Source organism: Stegodyphus dumicola, chromosome 3 (genome assembly GCF_044657685.1).
Source record: "Stegodyphus dumicola isolate Sdum_Otavi_A_Nest chromosome 3, ASM4465768v1".
In the NCBI taxonomy this organism is placed as follows: Eukaryota; Metazoa; Arthropoda; class Arachnida; order Araneae; family Eresidae; genus Stegodyphus; species Stegodyphus dumicola.
The window spans coordinates 236,868,021-236,888,910 of record NC_140770.1 but is presented as its reverse complement, the minus strand read 5'-3'; the positions used below and the strand labels follow the sequence as shown (position 1 = coordinate 236,888,910).

Genomic DNA, 20,890 nt, shown 5'->3' with positions numbered 1-20,890 from the left:
CGATGTCTTAAAACAAGTTAAAAACGACGTTAAAATCTGTAACTTTTGAAATGCTAAATATCACATTCAGTTTCCTATGTACAGATATCCTTTTTTCGTGTTTTAGTTTCTGTATTAGCATAAAATGTTTCTAAATATAAGTATAGGAACAGGGGCCCGAATAAAAAGTTGGGTTTCCTATTTTACGCAAATTTAGTTTTTTTAATTAAAGAATACTAAATTTCTAATTTAAAATATTTTTGTAAGTGGAAGTAAACGTCTACGAGTCTAATTACGAGTACTAATTGAATTTTTAGTGACTTATTATACGTTATGCAGGATCCGTGAACTTGTAGAGACATTAGGTATTTTTTGAAAGCAAGGAGTGATGAAAAATGAGCAACTATCTCTCCGGGATTCGAACCACGGACCTCTGGAACACGCACCCAGCGTGCCGACCACTACACTACGAAGGCATGCTAGGAAGGTGGTAGAAATACGTTTATTAAACTTATGACAAAACGAACTAGTATTTTATAGAACTTGCAAGTTATTGTTTCAATTGATCAATTACGGTTAATTACAAAATTTAAAATTACTGCTTGAAACGATTATTGAGATTAGAATTAAGATTTACTTTTAAAGCACATCGAAGTCAATTTTATGTTAATTCCCAGTTGACCTTATCTCGCTAAATTGAGTAAAATGTTGACTCTTCTTTTACAATGTTATTTCGAAGCCGTGAACTTCAAAAAGAGCCGTCTGCGGGGTTCCTAGATTGCAGCCATAGGCGACAGCGTGATTGAAAGTCTTTGATGTGAACTCGAAGAATCATTTTTCATGTTTTGCAATAAACTCCGACAGGCGTTCTGCAGGTTAGCTGCTCGGTATGATTTTTTTTCCACTCTAATAGATTCTTTAAACTTGAAGGTGATGCATATACTTAAAATAACAGGCTCTGAAAGGTTAATTAAAACGAAATTGATTTTCCGGATATCTCATCTAAAAGAAAAATAGCTCGTCCATTTCCTAAATATGAAGAAATGATATGAAATATTGATTTTGATCTCCATCATTTTTTACGCGTTTTCAAGTGTTACTAAATAAGACTTTTGCAGATTAATATTACTGAGTTAAGTGAATATGATAGAAATAAATAGTTACTTCTACAGGATGAAGTAGAAGCAAAGATTTTGAGTCTTCAACAATGACATTGCTTCAAAATCGTGTGTAATAAATGAAAGTTTCTAAAATTTGATTGGCATAAGGAAAGGAGCTCCATTTACATCTTTGAAGGAGGTCGTTTTTCAAATGTAAAATCAAATTGTGTATATTAACTTAAACCACAATTTTATGTTTACAAATAAATACATCATCCTACGTCGAAACTGCTCATTGTAATGCAATATCGTAGAGAAGATTGACCTTTAACCTGAAGGCGAATTAAAGGAAAACTGTTGAGTTTCGTACAAATTGCACTTTTCTTCAATAATTTGAGGAAATGTACTTTTCTAGGAAATTAAATATTTCGTCAAAACGTTTATGTAAAATTTGTAAGAGAAGAAGCAAAATCATAATTCGGATGACGATAAGTGAAGGCAGTCAGAAATTTGCTTTTCTAGCTGAATTTCAAGATGTAAAAAGGGGATATGTGACAAAAGTCATACTCTACAGGAGTAACAAAAAACCAAGAATGTCAGAAGTTTAAAAAACGCTGAATTACATGGATCGTAGATATATCGATCTCATAATTTTTTAAGTCTAGAAATACAAATATATTATTTTCAGTTTTTAAAATGAATGTTTATTTTCATTCTTTTATTCATTAAAGGTTTTTAAATTCATTACAACACCTATTTGTCTTAACAGGTTAGGCCAGATTAATTTTCATTAAAAACATGTAAAACATTTCGATACTTGTCATTTCGAATAATAACGTTATTCTTGAAATCCTTTTACATTAAATAAATTTCAAAATTACCCTTCCGAACTTTAAAAATAACTTCATAAAAGTATTTTTGAAATTTATTTAACAATTTATAAGGTATTTCCCCCGCCTTCTTAGCATGGCTTTATAGTGTAGTGGTCAGCACGCTCGGCTAGTATTCGAGAGGCCGGTTCGAGTCCTGGCGAAGGCGTGTTTCGTCTTTCATGCTTCCAAAAAATCCTAATGTCTTTACAAATTAACTGCACAAACTATTTAAATCGGAAATTCAAAAACAGAAGGGGAGAAGAAATGAAATTATTGTTTCAATTACAGTTATTACGTCCCACCCAGGGGGCATATAAAACAATGCCTTATGGCTGAAGTTAAAAAAACAACATGATGAGGAAAAACACAGAATATAATTTATCCGTAAAATAGATTTTAAGGGGATTAGTTACAAGTTTATTGTAAAATGAAAATTATAGTGCATTGTAAATTATATCGTTTTGCTTAAAGGTGTTATGCGTGTTTATTTCGTAGAAAAACGTTTCCATGGAATATCCAATGATCATTCAAAATAGTTACGCTTCTATTGATCAGATAAGAGAGATCTTTAGGGATGATTTTATTTTCCACAATGCATTACACTGGCAGTTATGTCTAATGACACACGAAGCAAATAGTATCGTTGCAGGAATCGTGAAATATGTTCTGAGATGCAAAACTGGTTGGAACCATTGCGTTAAAGGACATTTTTTAAAAATAAAGAACTGTTTGTTAATTAACCAGTTCTTTGATCTTTACTATAACTTATTCTTTTCATACTGCTCACTAGAATGGCAACTAGTTGCGTCAGTATTTAAGCTGAGATTTCTGGATCTTGACAGAGAGAGAGAGAGAGAGAGAGTGTTTCAGGCATTGTGCACATGGTGGCTACACATGGTCTGCCAGCTCTGGTTAAATGCAATTATTCGGCTTTATAGTCTGTCGCCACAGATACTTTAATTTGACACCCCGGTAAATTATTGAACCAACTTCTAGTTTTGCATTTAATTGTGTAGTCTTTGACTACTGATCTGATTTGATTGTTATTATTTTATTTACATTTTCACAAGGTATGGTTATAGAATCACGAAGTCGTGCCTTTATGTTCCAAGTTCTATAAAACAAGAAGGTTATTTTATAGCCTTAGTAAGACTTCATCTTTTTATCTCAGACGTAGCGATAACTCACTTTATGTTTTTTAGGGTTGTAGGACTAAAGTAGCAGTACTTGATCAAGTTTAACCCAAGTTATCATCAAGTTAAATCACTAATCTAATTTTTTCATAATTGTTCATCACATCAGTTTTTCATGGCGTTGTAATGTATTTTGTAGTAATTTACAAAACAGACAATCTTCTTAGTAGAACATAAATTTTATTTCTAGTTCTCGGTGATAGACAAATTTTATACAATTCTTAAGTGGCAAAATTTTAATACTACTCCTAGCTGGCAAAATCTTCAGAATTCAAAATCTTTTTTAAAACAATATCTCTCTTTGCTGAGTAACGGTTTGATACAAATATGGCGTTGCCACTTCAACAATAATTATATTTATTTATTAAATAACAAGATATTACAACCTCTCCCCCCTCCAGATAAACTTTAATTTGTATTTTTATAAATTAAAGTTTACGTTTTTTTCTTTCAAAACAACAATAACAACAATAATTTCAAAACAACAAATTGAAATACAAGATATAACATAATAAGATACACTGAGGAAGAGAGGAAGGAACAAAATATTTTTTTTATCTATATAGAGAAACAAATTATTTAATCAGGCCAGGGAGTACGACTTAATGCGTCTAAATTTTTATGGTTTTTACCACTTCGATGAACGATCGTGTAATTGTAGGGTTGTAGTACTAGTGCCCATCTCATAAGTCGTGGATTTAAACTCACATTATTTTTGAGCCAAACTAAGGGATTATGATCGGTCATGATGAGGAATTTAGTATGCCCGTCTAAATAACATTGAAGTTTCTTTACAGCAAATATTATGGCGGCGCATTCCTTTTCTATGGTAGAGTACTTTTTTTCAGTTTCTGTAAACTTCTTACTGAGGTATAATATTGGATGTTCATTGTCTCGTTCACCTTTTTGAGCTACAATGACACCCATACCAGAGTCTGAAACATCAGTTTGCAAAATAAACTCCTTATTGAAATCAGGTGAGTGTGACAGAGGCTTTTGTGGCAGTTTTCTTCTTCAACAACTTGCTCTTGTCTGTTTAGTTTCTTTAAAAACTTCTCCTTGACTTGCATCTCAACTCCAGAACTTGGCAATTCATCTGGAACTTTTAACTGAGAATCGTTTAATTTTGTCAGTTCTTTCTTTTCAGATAGTTTTTGCTTGTTGCGAGATGAACTTTTGTTTTTATCTGTTACTTGCATTCTCATTGAATGTGGCAACTTTGAGTATCCTCTATCATGTTTATGCCTCTTTGCTAAGTTTTCTGAACTTTCTGTTTTCTGGGAAACTTGTAGAGAAATAATCACACACATGATCCATAGAAGATGAATCACCAGGTAAATAAGGTGAGTCAACTTCCATATAAATAACTTCAGTTTTCTCATCAAGAGATGAACGCTTAGATTGTTTGTCAGATTTCTGTCAAGCATTGACAGGAGCTTGACTTTTAGGAGGGTGAGTATTGACCAAATTACCCTGAGTTTTAGCACTACTATTTGTTCGGTTCTGCATCTAAGTTGTGTAGTTCTGCATTTGATCCCTATATTTTTCAGGAATAACAATTACTTCATTTTCATTTCCATTTTTATCTAATTTCTTTTTCATCAAAAGCCCGCTCTCCTTTACTTTGAAATCATTTCCGAAATTTTCACTTTTAGCTTCGCTAAACAATGAGGCTAGATCTCTGCTTTGATGCTGAGATTCAATTAATTCCTTTGAATTAACATTAATCACTTTCTTAAGTTCCTTGTCTTCCTCATCAGCTTGAGGTAAAATATCTTCGTCAGTTTCAATAAACTTCAGTTCTTCTAGTTTCTCCATTTCAATTTCTCTGCTTCGATCATCTTCATGAGATCTTTTTACTTGAGATCGTGTCAAAACTGCATTTATTTTTTCTAAATTTAAGAATGATTTACTTTTGAACAATTGAGCAGTTTTGTTACCCAATACATATCTGCCTGGATCATTTGTAACAACTTTGTCTTTATATGACCAAGTTCGCAATTAATTTCAACTTCCGCTAACGGTAGACACACTAAATGGTCATTTAAAAGATATTGTACCCAGACATGTTCTCCAGTCATTTTTGAGTTATCTATGTATTTCTGAGAAATAACATCAACAGTGGCTCCTGTGTCTCGAAGAATAGGCATTTCATACCCATTAACTAAACCGTTAATTGTATACGTCTTTAACAAGTCATCATTCGAAAATACGCAATTTACCTTTTCACTTGGTTTTAAGCGAGGGCACTGAGGCTTAAAATGTTCGTATGACCCACACTCGAAACAACGTGGTCGATATCTTTTGCCATATAAATTTTCTTGGTTTGTGTTTTGGAACTGATTCCTTTGCTGATGATCTTTCTTGTATTTTGAATCATCCCATCTATCAGAATGCTTAAAATGAGGCGGATGCTCTATTTTTTTCACAAAATTATCACAACGCGGTTTAAATGATCCTTTGTTAAATTTCTCAGTCTGATTGGTAGAAAATTTCGGTTTTATTGTTTTTCTCACATCTTCAAAATCTTCAATTTTCTTAACCATTTCAGTAGGTGAAATGATGGTTGTCCATTGATCCATAAAATGTTCTTTGAAATCAGGAGAAGTACGCTTTTTTATTTGATCAACCAGCATGAGATCTTTTAGCTGTTCAAAAGTTTTAATGTTTAATCCGTTAAGCCATCCTTCTAAATAATTTTTTAATTCATAGTAGAAATCATACCAAGTACTTTCAGTAGATTTTTGGTGTTTATTAAATAGTTGTCGAAATTTTTCCGCAGTCAATTTAAATCGTTGTAACAGTAAAGTTTTTACATATTCATACTTTTTCGCTTCCTCTTCTGGTTCTCTAGCAATAAGCTGAACAATGTCAGGAGGCAGTAATGAAATAAGTTGAGTCACTTGATTTTCAGCAGGTATATTCATTACTTTAGCTTGACGCTCAAATAACACCAGGAATAAACATATTTCATCTTCTTTAGGGTTGAAACGTGGCGTGACATCGTGAATTCTGATTTTTAAAGGCTGCTCAGGTAACTGCGTAGTTTCTGCCGGCTGTACTGTGGCAGCCATTGCTTCCAGCTGAAGTTTCTGTAGTTCAAAGGCTCTAATTCGCTCTTCTCTTTCAAGATCTTCTTTTCTTTCTTCTCTTTCGCGTTCCCTTTCTCTTTCTTCTCTTTCGTGTTCCTTTTCTCTTTCTTCTCTTTCGCGTTCTTCTCTTTCTTCTCTTTCGCGTTCTTTTTCTCTTTCTTCCCTTTCGCGTTCCTTTTCTCTTTCTTCTCTTTCGCGTTCTTCTTTTCTTTCTCTTTCTTCTCTTTCGCGTTCCTTTTCTCTTTCTCTTTCTTCTCTTTCGCATTCTTCTTTTCGTTCCCTTTCTTCTCTAATTGCAGCCAGTAGTTCTCGAGTAAACTCCTCATTATAATCGGGACTTTCAGTAATCAGTTTATGCAACTGAGCAATCTTAAATTCAGGTTTCACGGTTAAACCTAACTCTTCTGCTAGTACTTTTAAATCCTGTTTTTTACTCCTAGCTAAGAATGACATGTTGACAAAAGTTACTTTTAATAGGCTTCCTTTTGAAATTCAATCTAAAAGCTCGTACTTGTATTAAAAATATATAATTTCTGGCGAGATTTAATTTCTCGAATACGAAATTCACACTAACCAATTGGAGAGAATTATTTAAACAACTTTGCCAGGCTGGCACAAAATAATTTAATACTACGTCGGGTTGACGTTTTAACTCCCTATTCACAAGCCTCGTTAGGTATAACTATATAAACACCTTTGCCAGTTAGGCAATGCAATGGAATTTTACCAACGTCAGTTTGACGATTTTACTATCTATCTCCACGCCTGGTTGGCGATAACAAAAACAATTGTTGCCAGTTTGGCAATACAACTTTTAGAATATACAATCTGTAATACGTCGGGATGACGTTACTATCTACCACACGCCTGGATGGCGAGAACTAAGAAAAAAAAATCTTTGCCACTTCAGCAGTATAATCAAATCACACTACGTCAGTTTGACGTTATTACTTATTTTCACGCGCCTGCTTGGCAACAAATTCAAAAACTCAGCTAGCAGTTCCTTTTTTTATAAATGCCGAGATGGCTTACACATATCATTTATCAACATAAAAATTCAATACAAATAAAAGTAAAGCATAAATAATAATTTTAAAATACTTCTTTACCACAAATATCAATTATAAATTTAAGCTGAATATTTTTAGTGTTAGTTATTTTGAAACAAAGTATTAAAATTCAATAAAAGCTTTTTTAAGAAAACCAAAAGTTGATCTTATCTTCAGAGATCAGCAATATCCTACTTTTGACAAGTTTTGCTCGGACGCAAGTTATAGAAGCACAGAAGATAACCTTTGAATGATCTGCTTCAAATCTGGCTTTAAAACGGCAAACTTCTTACATCCATTTCTCCTTGAAATAAACAAACTTGGCAATTGGTATTAGCAAACTTGTTCTAAAAAATTCAGTAAATTTCTGGGATTAGGAGACCAGCACCATCGAAATTGATAATCGCACTCCTAATTTCCAGGATCTCGGTGGAACCTCCAATTAATTAAGACTGTAATGTATTTTGCAGTAATTTACAAACAGACAATCTTCTTAGTAGAACATAAATTTTATTTCTAGTTCTCGGTGATAGACAAATTTTATACAATTCTTAAGTGGCAAAATTTTAATACTACTCCTAGCTGGCAAAATCTTCAGAATTCAAAATCTTTTTTAAAACAATATCTCTCTTTGCTGAGTAACGGTTTGATACAAATATGGCGTTGCCACTTCAACAATAATTATATTTATTTATTAAATAACAAGATATTACAGCGTCAGGCATTAGCTCGCATTTCTTAGAGAGAGCCCAGAAATCTTTAATTGTTCGAGAAAACTATTTTTAAGATAAAAACAATTGAGATATGCATTTCCTATTAGATGGCCACAAAGCGCAACAATAAGAGATTTTATTAATGGTAATTTCTCGTATAATCTTTGGCCCACCAGCGGCCGAGCGGTAAAGTCGCTGAACACTGGTAGTTCGGTCCGAGGTTCGAATCCCGCAAACGGGCTGGCTGCATGGGCGTTTTCGTGGTTTTTCCCATGTGGTAACGTGTATATAAGCCAGTTTTCCTTAGAAAGTCCTCCACGAAGGCATCCCTCCTTTTAGGCAGATAGACCTCGTGTGCTTTGCCATAACTAACTAAATACACACCTCGTATAATCTTTGACTGTTCACGGTAGCTCTCTAACTAAAACCAGACTCCCTTGGGCAAAGGTCTTGAGGTTTATTTTGAGATAATTAGAAATTGAATAAATTTGAATAATTATTTGTTCTTATTAACTTAATCCGTTTTCACTAAAGATAAAAAAAAATTGACTTTCTTTTTTATTACACGAAAATATATTTTTAATTGTCATAGCTAAGCATTACTGGAGCAATCATTATAATGATTGCTCACGGAATTTCTTCTTCAGCCTTATTTTTTTGTATTTTTTTATTTGATTTCTTCATTTATGTACTGAATGCAAATTAGTTCCAGCCAGACACTACGCTTTGTTAGATAGAATTCAAATAAGCTTGGCATATACATTATCATACTGTTAAAAACGTATAATCCGTTGTCCTCTTCAAATAATTTGCTTTCGATAAAAATACAAAATACATTTTATTTCTCTATTATTCTCGATTATGTATTTGTTGCTCCTTAGATGGAAAAACTTTCAGATATTAAATCTGGATTTATTCGGCTAGTCGAGGAAAAAATATTCTCAAGACCGGATAATATTAGAAGTGAAAAATAACTAAATTCAGAAAGCCTCTTAAGTATTCATTTCAGAAATACCCTGATTATTTTGATCTCATCCATCTTAAAAAAATGTAAATCTGTAATCTGATATCTAAAAATCTATAACTTAGGCTGTTTTCTTTCATAAAATAAATATGCACTCAATAATGAGCTCAAATGTTCGGTTTAGTGTAAATGATATTGAATGCAGTTTGTATCCACAAACACAGGTATTCTTTCAAATAAATGTTAAACACAATCCAGGCGAAACTATGAAATAAAATAATAGGAATTGTATTCACCTAAAATGGAATATTAAACCCCTTAAACCTAGGTTCCATGCACAATCTGCAAGATAAAAGAAGAAATACTCTCAGATAACATTCAAATAAAAGTCATTTACTTTTAGGTAATAATATGATAATGAACGACTAGCATTAATCTAAATTCTAAATGATAGTAAGATTTTTAGAATAATTAGTTATTTAATAATGTAATATTATACAGATAAACTTGTAATAACCTGAAAATGGGAATGAAAATGGCAGTTTTTTTTTTGAAAGAAATGCATATTAATTTCATTGCATTATATCGTACAATTGAATTTACTTGACTGATCTTTTAGAAGCTAATTCAAATTTGTCATCCGAGATGTTATTATGTTTTATGCCACAGTAGTTAATCGTAGTAAATCTCAATCAAATGTATCTGAAATGAACCACAGTTCATGCAATACAGACTGATAGCGATTCTTGTGGCTTAAACCTAAGCAGGATTTTATAATTCAGTTACACTAATTATGTAGTTAAGCATCAGTTTAGGCATCTTCCTTTTTGCCTTACTATCAGTCCTATTTTTTTCTGTCACTTCGTGTAATATGTTTATATCGTATTAGAATATCCCTCAGTAGTCTTTTTCGTTATACAAAATGTATCTTTAGTATTGGTTTTGTTAATTGTAAGGAAAGCTCGTGCTCGATAAATATCCTCTAACTCAGTTTTAATAATTATTAGTAGGCATCGTTACTAATATAAACGTATGAGCATTACGAAGCTTCATAATTATCAGCTAAAATATGACTTTGAAAGGATACTGAGTACAAGAATAATCCCCAGTTTTAAGTTTAGAATGAAATGTAAATTAAGTTTGGATTTGTTATGAGCTTGTTACTCTAGATTTCGTTACGATTCTGTTTATATGACAGGCTATGAGAAGTCATCGCCTTGACTAAACTAAAACTTACGTAGATTAATTTCAAACAAACTTTTATTTAATCATGACATGTTGTTTTTCAACTAAAGAGAACGGATTAGAAACTTAAAAAGTCGACACTTCCAACATTAAAGTTTCATATTTAGAAAACCAACTCTGTAATACGTAAAACAAAACAAAAAATTAAACTTTATAAAAATTTAAATTTAAAAGAAGACATCTAATTAATTTTAGAACGGTTTAACTTATTTTCTACTGCAACAACGGAGCTCAGAGTGGCCTTAGACCAATGCTAATTGATTTCATTGAAATAATGTTTTAATAAGCAGTATTTTGCGATTAAACGAAATTTGTATCTTCTGATTTTTGTAATGCTTTCTAACATTTAAAACCTACTATCGCTTTAAAAAAAATAATGCACTTATACCACCTCCTACCCCCCAAATCCCAAAACATTAATAAAATAACACTTATAAGTTACGTTGTTTTGCCAAACATCTACTTTTGCTGAATCAATCTACTTTTACTTTCACGTCTTGCGCATCTTCGCAATTAGTTCATAATTTTATAAGGTTAACATTTGTAAGCCGACATATTTCATTTATAGGACAGCATATTGTCTCAACCCGCTTCAAGGACCTTTGAAAGCCCTTTTAAAATCAATAATCACAATCATCGATAACCATGTTCTCTAAAGCGACCACCTTCATTGAAGACCGAAATCGCCTGAGACTGTGAATAGTAATCTTAGGGAGATTTCATAGTATATTTACCCAAATAAATGTGAATATGATTCTTGCGTTACTTGTCATATATTAATATTTTAAAAACAGAATTATGTTTTTCGAATGCCTTAAATATTTACTCTGTTTTTTTAATCTGCACAAGTGTGAAAGCGATTCAGGCTTTTCAGGGACATTTTTCTTCAGCTTCTGTTCTGAAAATAGTAGACAGCAAATCATTTCGTGGATAAATTCTTTTCCTTTCTTTTGTTAGGATCGTAGCCGATGGTATTGTTTCCAGCATAAAAAGCATCGTTTTCATTGAACAACTTTTGTACATAAATTTGTTAAAAAAATTTGAATGGCTCTTATAAAATAGCTTTACTTCCAAAACGCATGATTATTGAGAGAAGAAAAATAGGAATTTCGATAACTAAATAAGACATTAAAAAAATACAGTCTGAAAACCTCGGTATACAGTCTAATATCTCGATGAATTACCATTTTACAGTTTCAGACAAGGAAGAAAAATAAAAGAATATGAAATTTTATAAGATAAAAAATAAGTTTCAGTCTGATTCTGGTGAGAAGATTTTAATTTAATATCCGAATCAATTTTAAGCGAAGCAGTTACATAAAGATTACTGAGAATTTTCCTTTAGAAATTAAAATTGTACAGAAAAAATATTACTGTTAAAATTAGCTCTTGAAACTAGTAAATACAAATGTATTAGAAATAGTAACAGAAAAAAATTTTCTGATACCGTATCACCATACATTGACGCTACGTATCATGAACTGTATCGTATCACATGTGCTTGTGAGCAAGATTTTATTGGATCGTTTGCGCATGAGGTTTGTAAATTTCCTATTTTGCCAAGGCATGAAATCCCGAACCAATCCCGAAGGTGAAAACCATTAACATATTTAAAGAGATGTCTATCGCAGTGTTTAAGTGAAGCAAGGGCTTCTCTGGCATTACTTTCACCCAAGTTTTGAAAGCATATACGAGCAAAATAAATTAGTTATCTTAAGTTAAATTAGTTGTTAAAAGTGTTTTTCCTATTTAAATAGCAAAAACAATTTTATTGCTACAGCAAAAATTCAAATTTCCTAAAAGTAAAATTAAATTTTGTTATCTGCATTTTATTTCCTATTCTTGAAATTAAATTTTATATAAATTTTATGTCTTTGCATTAATAAAGGGGATTAATCAAATTCATCTTTCTCCATGAATATTAATTAAATTTAATAAAACCTAATTTAACGACTTTTTCCTCCTTTACACAAATTTTCCTGAAAACTTAACAAAGATAGACTTTTATTTAATGCGACTTTTTTTCATATATTCCTGTTCTAAGGTCAAATTAATTACCTTATATTTTGGATCATTACACCATTGGGTAGATGAAAAAATTATTTTTAAATAAAGGTTATGAGATTTTTTCAAATTTAAATAACTAGATATTTTATGTTTAGAATCTTTACTGTAACTTCTTTCTTTCTGTTTAACCGTTAGACTACCAATTAGTTCGTCTGCATTAAAGTGAGCATTTCAGATTAAGAGAGAACATGCTGTAACGTTTGGAAGCCACGTTACTAGGTTTCTGTTCTAAAATAAGAATTCCAGTCTTCCGCGTTGCATTTTACTTGCAGATAGTTTAAATTTACTTTGGCAAAACTCATAGCCACCTTCGCGTAAATTACTCTGTGTAGCGTTTGGCTATTAGATACTTAAATTTAGCTTTACATCGCATTTAGAGTTCTTGCTATAAATACTGGCAAATGCTGTCGTCAGGTCTATCTTCTGCTCATGTATTTGAGTTTCAGATAAAAGGGTCTTTTACTTCCTTTACATTTTAAAACTTACTTTTACGCTTCGCGGTGATTCGCTTGATATCTGTCAAAGGTTTAGTCACAATTTGCCACAGTGAAAGACTTTAAACCTTCGCTCAGGAAGTTCATATGAGATTGTGTGGTAGTTGGAATAAAAGGATAAACTTTAAAATATAAGAGGTAAATTTTTTTTATTGAAAACACGTTCTAACTATTTACAATAGTTGTTTATAAACAACATTTTTCATTCTGTTATCCGGCGTATTTATATACAAATTTTTCAAATTTCCTACTCGAGAGCAAGCTCCGTGAGAAAAGCGGAAGTTTTTGAGGTTGATGCCGCAATGTTTTAAAGTTTGTCTTTGCGTTTGTCAACTATAAAACCATAGACTAATCTGACTGGAAATTTCAGTCTTTTAAATTGGAATGGCAGTTTAGTAGATATCAGTGATATTCTGGGGATAAATACTGCGTGTCCTTTGTCCTTTCCAGTAGTAAGTTCGGCTTCAATGATGTTCTTTGATGACTGTTTAACGACCAACTTGTTACATTATACAGTTTTGGCGAGTTGAGATTTCTGAGTAGAATCATCGGAGATCCAAGTTTCAATCAAAGGCAGTGTAATGGCATTTCTAGTACTTGCAAAAGAGTTTAAAAATTATGTAGGAAAGATAACACTTTCTTCAACGTTTACCATCGTGTCAATCGATTTGTATATTCTTTCTTCACCGAGAATTTTCATGTGAATATTAAAGTTGATATCATCAACAATATTATTTTTTTGTCGTTAAAATTGCCCTTTGAGGTATTAAAACGGATTAGCCATTGATGTATTCTGGAAGAATGTTTGGATAAATTTGGTCGATGAGTTCGTTTGCAGAAATCATGTTGAGTTCCATGAGGCTGGTCATCTGGTTAGTAGCATATGTGCCTTCCTCTATTTGTAGAAGTTTTTGAGTATACTGCAATATCGTCTTTCGATAGCTCCCATATTTTTTGTTAGTCGCAGTATTTGTATGTGTGGGCAAAGATGTGATTTTTTTAACCGTGCATTGATTTCATCTGCTGATGTTGACTTGGGGATAACTGGGAGTTTTTGTCGAAAATCTTCTGAGAGTATCAGTAGAGTTCCTCCCATCACTTCAGAGTTTCCTCGCAAGTCTTGTAATGTTCTGTCCATGGCTTTGAGTGATTTTTTTGTGTGCCATTGAGCATTCCTCCCAGAAGATAATTTTAGCTTGTTTTAGAAGTTCACCCTGTCCAGATGCTTTTGAGATTTTACATGCCGGGAATTGTTCTTCTGCTATATTCAACGTAGGGCGGAAAGGGCAGTTCGTCCTCCTTCCACAAGTTGGCGGCAGTGCTGGATGATGCCAATGCAAGTGCGATATGTTGTTTAGCACGGATTTCTGCCAGCAATAAATTTATTAGAAAGGTTTTCCCGGTGCCGTCTGGTACGTAATAATTCTGCCAGCTGTTGATCCGGTCCATGATAATGTTGTACATTTTTTATTATCATTGAGGAGTGGTTTGTTGTGAGCAATATATTGAAGTAGTTCGTTGATGCTGTAGCTTTTTTCCTTTGCAATTTCGAAGTTTTAGCAGATTGAAAGCATTCTGTTGTAGTGCTGGTATCCCAAGTTCTACTAAGGTCTGTTTTTTTTATTGCTAAACATTTATCATCTGGACGGAGGAGTGTTTCATTGAAGATGTCGTTGTTGAATTCGATGGCCAGTTCTGGATGAGCTTGTCGGAGTGTCATCACTCATACTCTCTTTGAAAGAGTCCTATAGCTGCTTTAGATTCGATGGGTTGCACATTATTAGAATCATGGAGAAAAAGGTCTATGATTTGTTCAGCTGAGGCGCTGAGTGAGGCTTCTTTCCCTGCAATGTAATGTAGAAATTCCTGCGGAGGTGCTTCTAGTGTTGGTAACCGAATTTTTCCATTCATGCAACAGACTCCTGGTGTTACTGTCCTGGTCGTTACTCAACTGAATTTTTTCGCGTTGCAGAATTGGCAGATGTTATCCATTTTGCTGATTACGACGTGTTTGTGTTTGTTATATTCTTTCGTTGAGTCGTAGTGGGAAGCTTCATTCGTTAGGTTGTACTGTTTACTCTAGAAACCAGTAGAAACTGAAGTTAGGTGTGTAGCAAAATCTACTCCAAATGACTTAAAATTGTACTTGGTAACTTCGATGGAGGATCTACTATTGTTAGCAGCCCACGATTTTGTTTTTGGCACCATGTGGTTCAGCAGGCATTTCAGTTAGCGAAGTATTAAGTAACATATTATAAATATGTTTTACAGCAGACCTCTTAGATCTGTAAATACTTCGTGAAAAAAAAGAGTTTGGACTTGAAAAAAGAAATAATAAGAAAGATATAGAAAATTAATAAAATAATTGAAAAATTATTATAATTCTAAAAATGCGTTAAAATGTAGCAGTGCTATCATTACACGTCTAAAGTTTATAAGGGCAAGACAAAATTCTTCCAGCATTTGGTCATATTGTCTTAAATAAAAATATTACTGAAATGAAAACTGCATAAAGCATTGAAAAGGCGAACGGCGAATTTACTAAAACTGTTGAAAAAAAAAAATGACACAAAACTTAGGTTCATAAAGACGTAAAATTCTAATAAACTAGATAAAGGAAAGAACACCTAACTTCTTACAAACAGAGGAAATGAAAAAGAACAAAGCCGAGCGGTTAAGTTGCTGAATACTGGTAGTTCGGTTCGGGGTTTGAATCAGGCAAACGGGCTGGCTGCACTGCATTTTAGTGGTTTTCTCCATGTGTAAAGTGTGTACGAGTCAGTTTCCCTTAGAAAATCCTCCACGGATATATCCCTCCTCTAAGACAGCTAGTCCTCGAGACTTTGCCATATACCAAACCAATAAAAGCATAAAAGCTAAACTTTACACCTAAAACGCGAGTAAAATTTGTATAAGCATCTTCTGTTGCGAGATGAGTAGTTAGTTCTCAGCCAACTAATGCAAAAAAGAATAATTTTTGTAGCATTAATTTAATTAAACACATTTAAAATAGACAATACACACAAAAAATTAAAATTATAGCAAGAAAATATAAACATGATATTTCATTTGCATTATCATTTTATTTATAATTTGCTTTCAAATTTAGTATATTTCTCATAGGCTAATATTGAAATACTAGATATTATAAATTGTAATTTGTGCAAAGGTGTCAGCTAATTCAGACTGAATTACCCAGGGCAGGCGGCGAAGATGCCCCTTTGCTTATTTTTAATTGTACGTCCATTCTTTCACGAACTCTTGAACAGGCAACATGAAGTTGACCGTATCCAAATGCAGATTCAGGTAAGAAAATGGCAACATGCTTAAGCGTTTTGCCCTAAGACTTATTGATGGTCATAGCAAAGGCAAGTTTTACAGGAAATTGTCTACATCTCAATTGAAACGGCAAGCCTGTGCCGTGGCAACTTCACCCCATTGGCCAGTACAGTTACGAAAGCAACCAATAAACTATCGGCGACAAACAGACACTTAAGCCGCATATAATAAAGATATTTATTTATTTCATTTTATTTGTTTTTTCATCGTTGCCGGTTTTTGCCGGTTGCATATTTCCGAATTCTATTATATATAGATGTTAAATTTATTTATTAAATGTTAAATGCACACGCTCTTGTATTGTTAATTTTTCCGGCTTAGCTTTCTCATGATATTCGTCAAGCGCTGCTCTGCACGGGGAATAAAACAATTTACAGTTACGCAAGCAACCAATAAACTATTGGCGACAAACACTTAAGATATGGCTAAACACATATAAGATAGGCGATAAAGGAAAGCCGTTTATATGAAGCAAAGAAAAGTCACATTTCAAACATAAGAAAGAAACATTTCTTCACTGAATTTCTTTTCCCCTCCTCTGATGAATTTCAAGTTCTATAAGGATGACTGCTAATTCATGGTACAAACTTTGAGGGCTGGTACAAAACACTGTAACAATCACATTTTGTAAATTAATTTTAATTAATTTTTAAATTAATTTTGTGAACTAATTTTCGTAAATTAATTACATTTTCTAAATTAATTTCTACATGTAAACGAGGTTATGAAAATAAAACACTTTCCCTATCATTTGTTCTTTTCTGTGTTTGTGCTTCCAGGCTTCACTTTTGACCACACACTCCTATAAAAATGTGATTGTTACAGTGTTCTGTAACAGCCCTAAAAGTTTGTACCATGAATTATCAATCAGCCTGTATATAAATGACGACTGAATTGGTTTTTCGGCTACACAAAAGATTTCCGATGAGAAAATTTCATTCTCTCCCGTTTTGCCAATTAAAGAAGAGTTTCGGGAAGGTCACTCAAGCAAATTAAATAATACCTTCAGGAAATGTATTTTGCAGTAATTTAAAGCATGCGTTTTTAAAGCATTTTTAATGATTCGCAAACTAACTTGATGTAGCGAAGAGCATATGCAATCCACAAACACAGGGAAAAAATTATTTTATCAGATTTCTTTCTCAAACTGCCACTATGTAACATTTAAACTGCGTTTCAATTACCGGAATATTTTTCTAAACGACACCAGATGAAAGGTTCGGATTAAATAACAAAGCGGTTAAAAATATCAAAGAAAATTCGATATTTCTTCTTGCCTGTAATATTAATGATACGGATAACAGATAGCCGTTGTGTGTGATAAATCTAAGACTCCTTAATTTTCGAAGCTAAAAGAAATTTAACTGTGAATAAAACTCCTAATGCGGTAGAATTCCATTTTGGAATTAAATTTTTTTACAATCCATGCAGAATGTTTCGTTTTAGTATGGAAATCAGTATTGCTTTTGGAATTAAAGTCTTATTAAAAATATCTCTTTTTTGTGACGACATCATTTCCAAAAAATTATTTACACTAAGAATTTTAAAACTTTTTGTCCCTCAGAAATGCGTAATGTATTTTTTGCACTGAGCAAATGCTTATGTTCCATCAAAGAGCATCTGAAAAAATGAAGACTTTTATATCTACGGCTTAAAGCCTCATTGCAAATAAATATTGAGCTTTTAATATCAGTAGATATTTTCTTTCGTTCTCTGTAAGTTTTTGTTAATGGCGGAATTATGCCAAAAATGACTAAAAAGAACGCATAATGTGTTTTAAATTATAAACGAATGGAATATTTTAGGATCGTTTTAGCCATAGAGTCATTCATTAAATAAAATAACTTAAAAATGGAAGGAAACAACGTCGTGCTTAATTGTTTTTTAATGTTCCTTAGTAACGTTAGTTAGAATTTTGCTTTAACACCATTTTTGTGAAAAATTAAGTAACAGAACATGTTTGCAACGTAAGTAGTATAGTCAGCAATAAACACTGCGTGAACATTAAAGGAAAGACGAATCGTACCTAAAAGTGATGAAGTCATCATAAATTACTAACAAGTCTTTCCCCGTTTTCATTTAAAGCACTTAAGAAAATGCTTTTAATTGATAACGTGTTTTAAATTTCGTGTTACGCGCTGACTGTTTTAAGCATCATTAATCAAGTACTTTGTCAGTGACAAAGTTTATTATATTATTTCAACATAAGCTAAAAGAATCTATTACAGTTTCATGTACAGTAATGCGTTACTACTTAGGTAATCAGATTTTTTCGAAACTATTTATTTTAAAGATTTTGTTCTGATTATAAAATGCATTAACTTCAAGGATACACTGCTTCAAAAAATTGGAGCGATTATTTTTGAACTAAGTCTCATTTGATTAGGCATTAGTTTAATTAACCGATGATCTTATATTTTGGCCTATACTTTCATTTCTACTTTTCGTTAGCTCTCACCAGGATATAAATTGACATGCGTGCTGTATGAGAACAGAGTCTTTGAAAGCTAAAAAGAGCTTAGGCAGCGACGTTGACTAGTGTTCTATTCCCTGCTCCAGCTTTGAGAATCTATCTGGAGTCAATTTCGCCATCCTAGTTACTCGTTCAGTTAATTTAGAACTAAGCCAAAGCTTGCGTGTCCGTAAATTTGCAAATCTACAGCATTAAATTACTTTGAATTTTAATCCCCATTCTATTTTAGCTGAATCTCGAAGCTAAGGAGAAAATTTCTGTAAGCACGAGTCTTGCATCTGTTAAGTTCAAAGTTTTAAGTAAAATAGTTGCTTAAACCTTCTTCTGTGTCTTTAGTTACTGTTATAAACGGTGTAACAAAAACGGTGATAGTCTCGGTAGGTATCAGGTTAAGCTAATTAAGAAGTAGAACTCTATAAATAATTTGTAGAACCAGAACGACGATTCATAATTCTTGGGGACTCAAAGTCTCATGGAAGAATCTAAATTTTTCATATAGTGAACCATTCATTTTAAAATTCCCTAGTAGAATAAGGACAAAAATGATGCAGTCATCAATTTTTAATGCCTAATTAATTTATAAGGTATTTTTCCCGTATAAGGTATTTCTAATTAATTTATAAGGTATTTTCTTCTTAGCGTGCCTTCGTGGTGTAGTGGTCTTATTGCTGGGCGTGTATTCCAGAGGTCTTCGGTTCGATTCCCGGCGAAGGCGATGCTCATTTTTCATCTCTCCTGCTTCGGAAACAAAGTACTTAATGTCTCTACAGTAGCACCCGAAATAAAAAAAGGGGGTGGATGATGATTCTCTCCAACAGGATTTGGCGATTGGGTTCCCTAATTCAAGGTCGCCCTTTAAAAGGGGGAGTATATAAGGTATTTCTCCCGCCTTTTTAGCGTGCCTTTGTGGTATAGTGCTCTGCAAGCCGGGCGCATTCCAGATGTCCGTGGTCCGATTCCCGGCGAAGGCGATGCTCCTTTTTCATCTCTCCTGCTCCCCCTCAAAAAATACCTAATGTCTCTACAAATTTATTGGGGATTTCAGAGATTTTCTCTATAAATGTTTACAAGTTTGGATAAATTTACTATTTGTATGTTTCTTCATTTTTACCAGTTTTAATTTGAAAGTTTCTGTTTCCGTCAGTTGCGAATTTCTGGTAACAAAAATGAATTTTTTCCCCTTTTCTACTGGACTTGTGCTTTCTTAGCCATTCTCATTCTTTCTAGCTGAGGTCTAATTTCCTTCTCTGTTCCCATACAGGGAAATATAAACGTAGACTGGTTTTAATTGGAAAATATACGATAATTTTAATTATAAAATTGGTTACCTTACTTATTAATGCAAATTGCTTGATATTATAATTTATCATTTCTTACTTATTATAATTAATTTAGCAAATTAATTTTAGTCTGAAGTTTGACTTAATTTGAGTTTGTTCTCAATTATCCAAGTCAAGAAATTTAAAAAGAAATCAGATATGTCAAAAAATCTTGTATATAATAAATAAAAAAAAAATAAAAATATTATTTTTTTACGGAAGAAGTTATTAAAAAGCAGCTCCATTCAATAAGTAAAAAATATATCATCACGTAAAATATGAAAAATAGTTAGCTTAAATAATTATTTACAGTGTAAAACAACGGCAAGTAAGGGCTTGTAAATTTTTATCTCTTTATGTTTCATGCGATTTCGAAAACATTACTCTGAAGTAAATAATAATAGAAAATTGCTAATAATTCTGATCACATCTATTTTCTATTATCCAGAGAAAACATTACATGAAAATCATTATTAATCGTTGAAAAAAGAGTGATTGTTTATACAAGGGAAGAGGAAAAGAATTGGCTCTGAGTTATTAATTATATATAGTCCAGTTATTAATTACTTTTTGCAAAGACATTAACTAACTGTAATGTTACGCAATTGCTTAAGGCAACGCGGTTAATACCTGTATATATACTTAGCCTTTTCTAAGAAAACTTGAGATTAAATCCTTGAAAAAGATACAGTTTAAAAAAGCTATATTTACCTCTACAAAGCGCATATGCTAGCGCGTAATTCAGCTGAGGCATTTTAATGAAGTTGGCTGATGAAAAAATATTTTGGTCAAACAATTATTAATTATATGAGAAAATTGCTTGCTTGAACGGCTGTAGCATACCAAGAAGTAAACGTCTGACAGTGTTATACCAGCAGACTAGATATACGCACACGGAGATTATTTTAGGTAGCTTTCAAAACTGATTTCCAAGTAAGTTTGATTTTTAATTTTTTGCCAAATGCTACTTGTTTCTTAACAGTTTCACATA

The 20,890-nt window shown here is 32.5% G+C and overlaps 1 protein-coding gene across 2 annotated transcripts in view; it reads left to right on the top strand.

Annotated features, from left to right (window-relative positions):
- The window catches only part of LOC118183025 (uncharacterized), a 109,786-nt gene that overhangs the window by 8,587 nt on the left and 80,309 nt on the right, over positions 1-20,890 (top strand). Inside the window, exon 1 of one of the 2 annotated variants that reach the window (XM_085812397.1) lies at positions 20,814-20,832. The exons of the other annotated variant lie outside the window; for it this stretch is intronic. The gene's annotated coding sequence lies outside the window, so the exon portion shown is untranslated. Of the gene's footprint in view, positions 1-20,813; positions 20,833-20,890 lie in introns of those variants that run through there. 2 annotated transcript variants of the gene reach the window in all.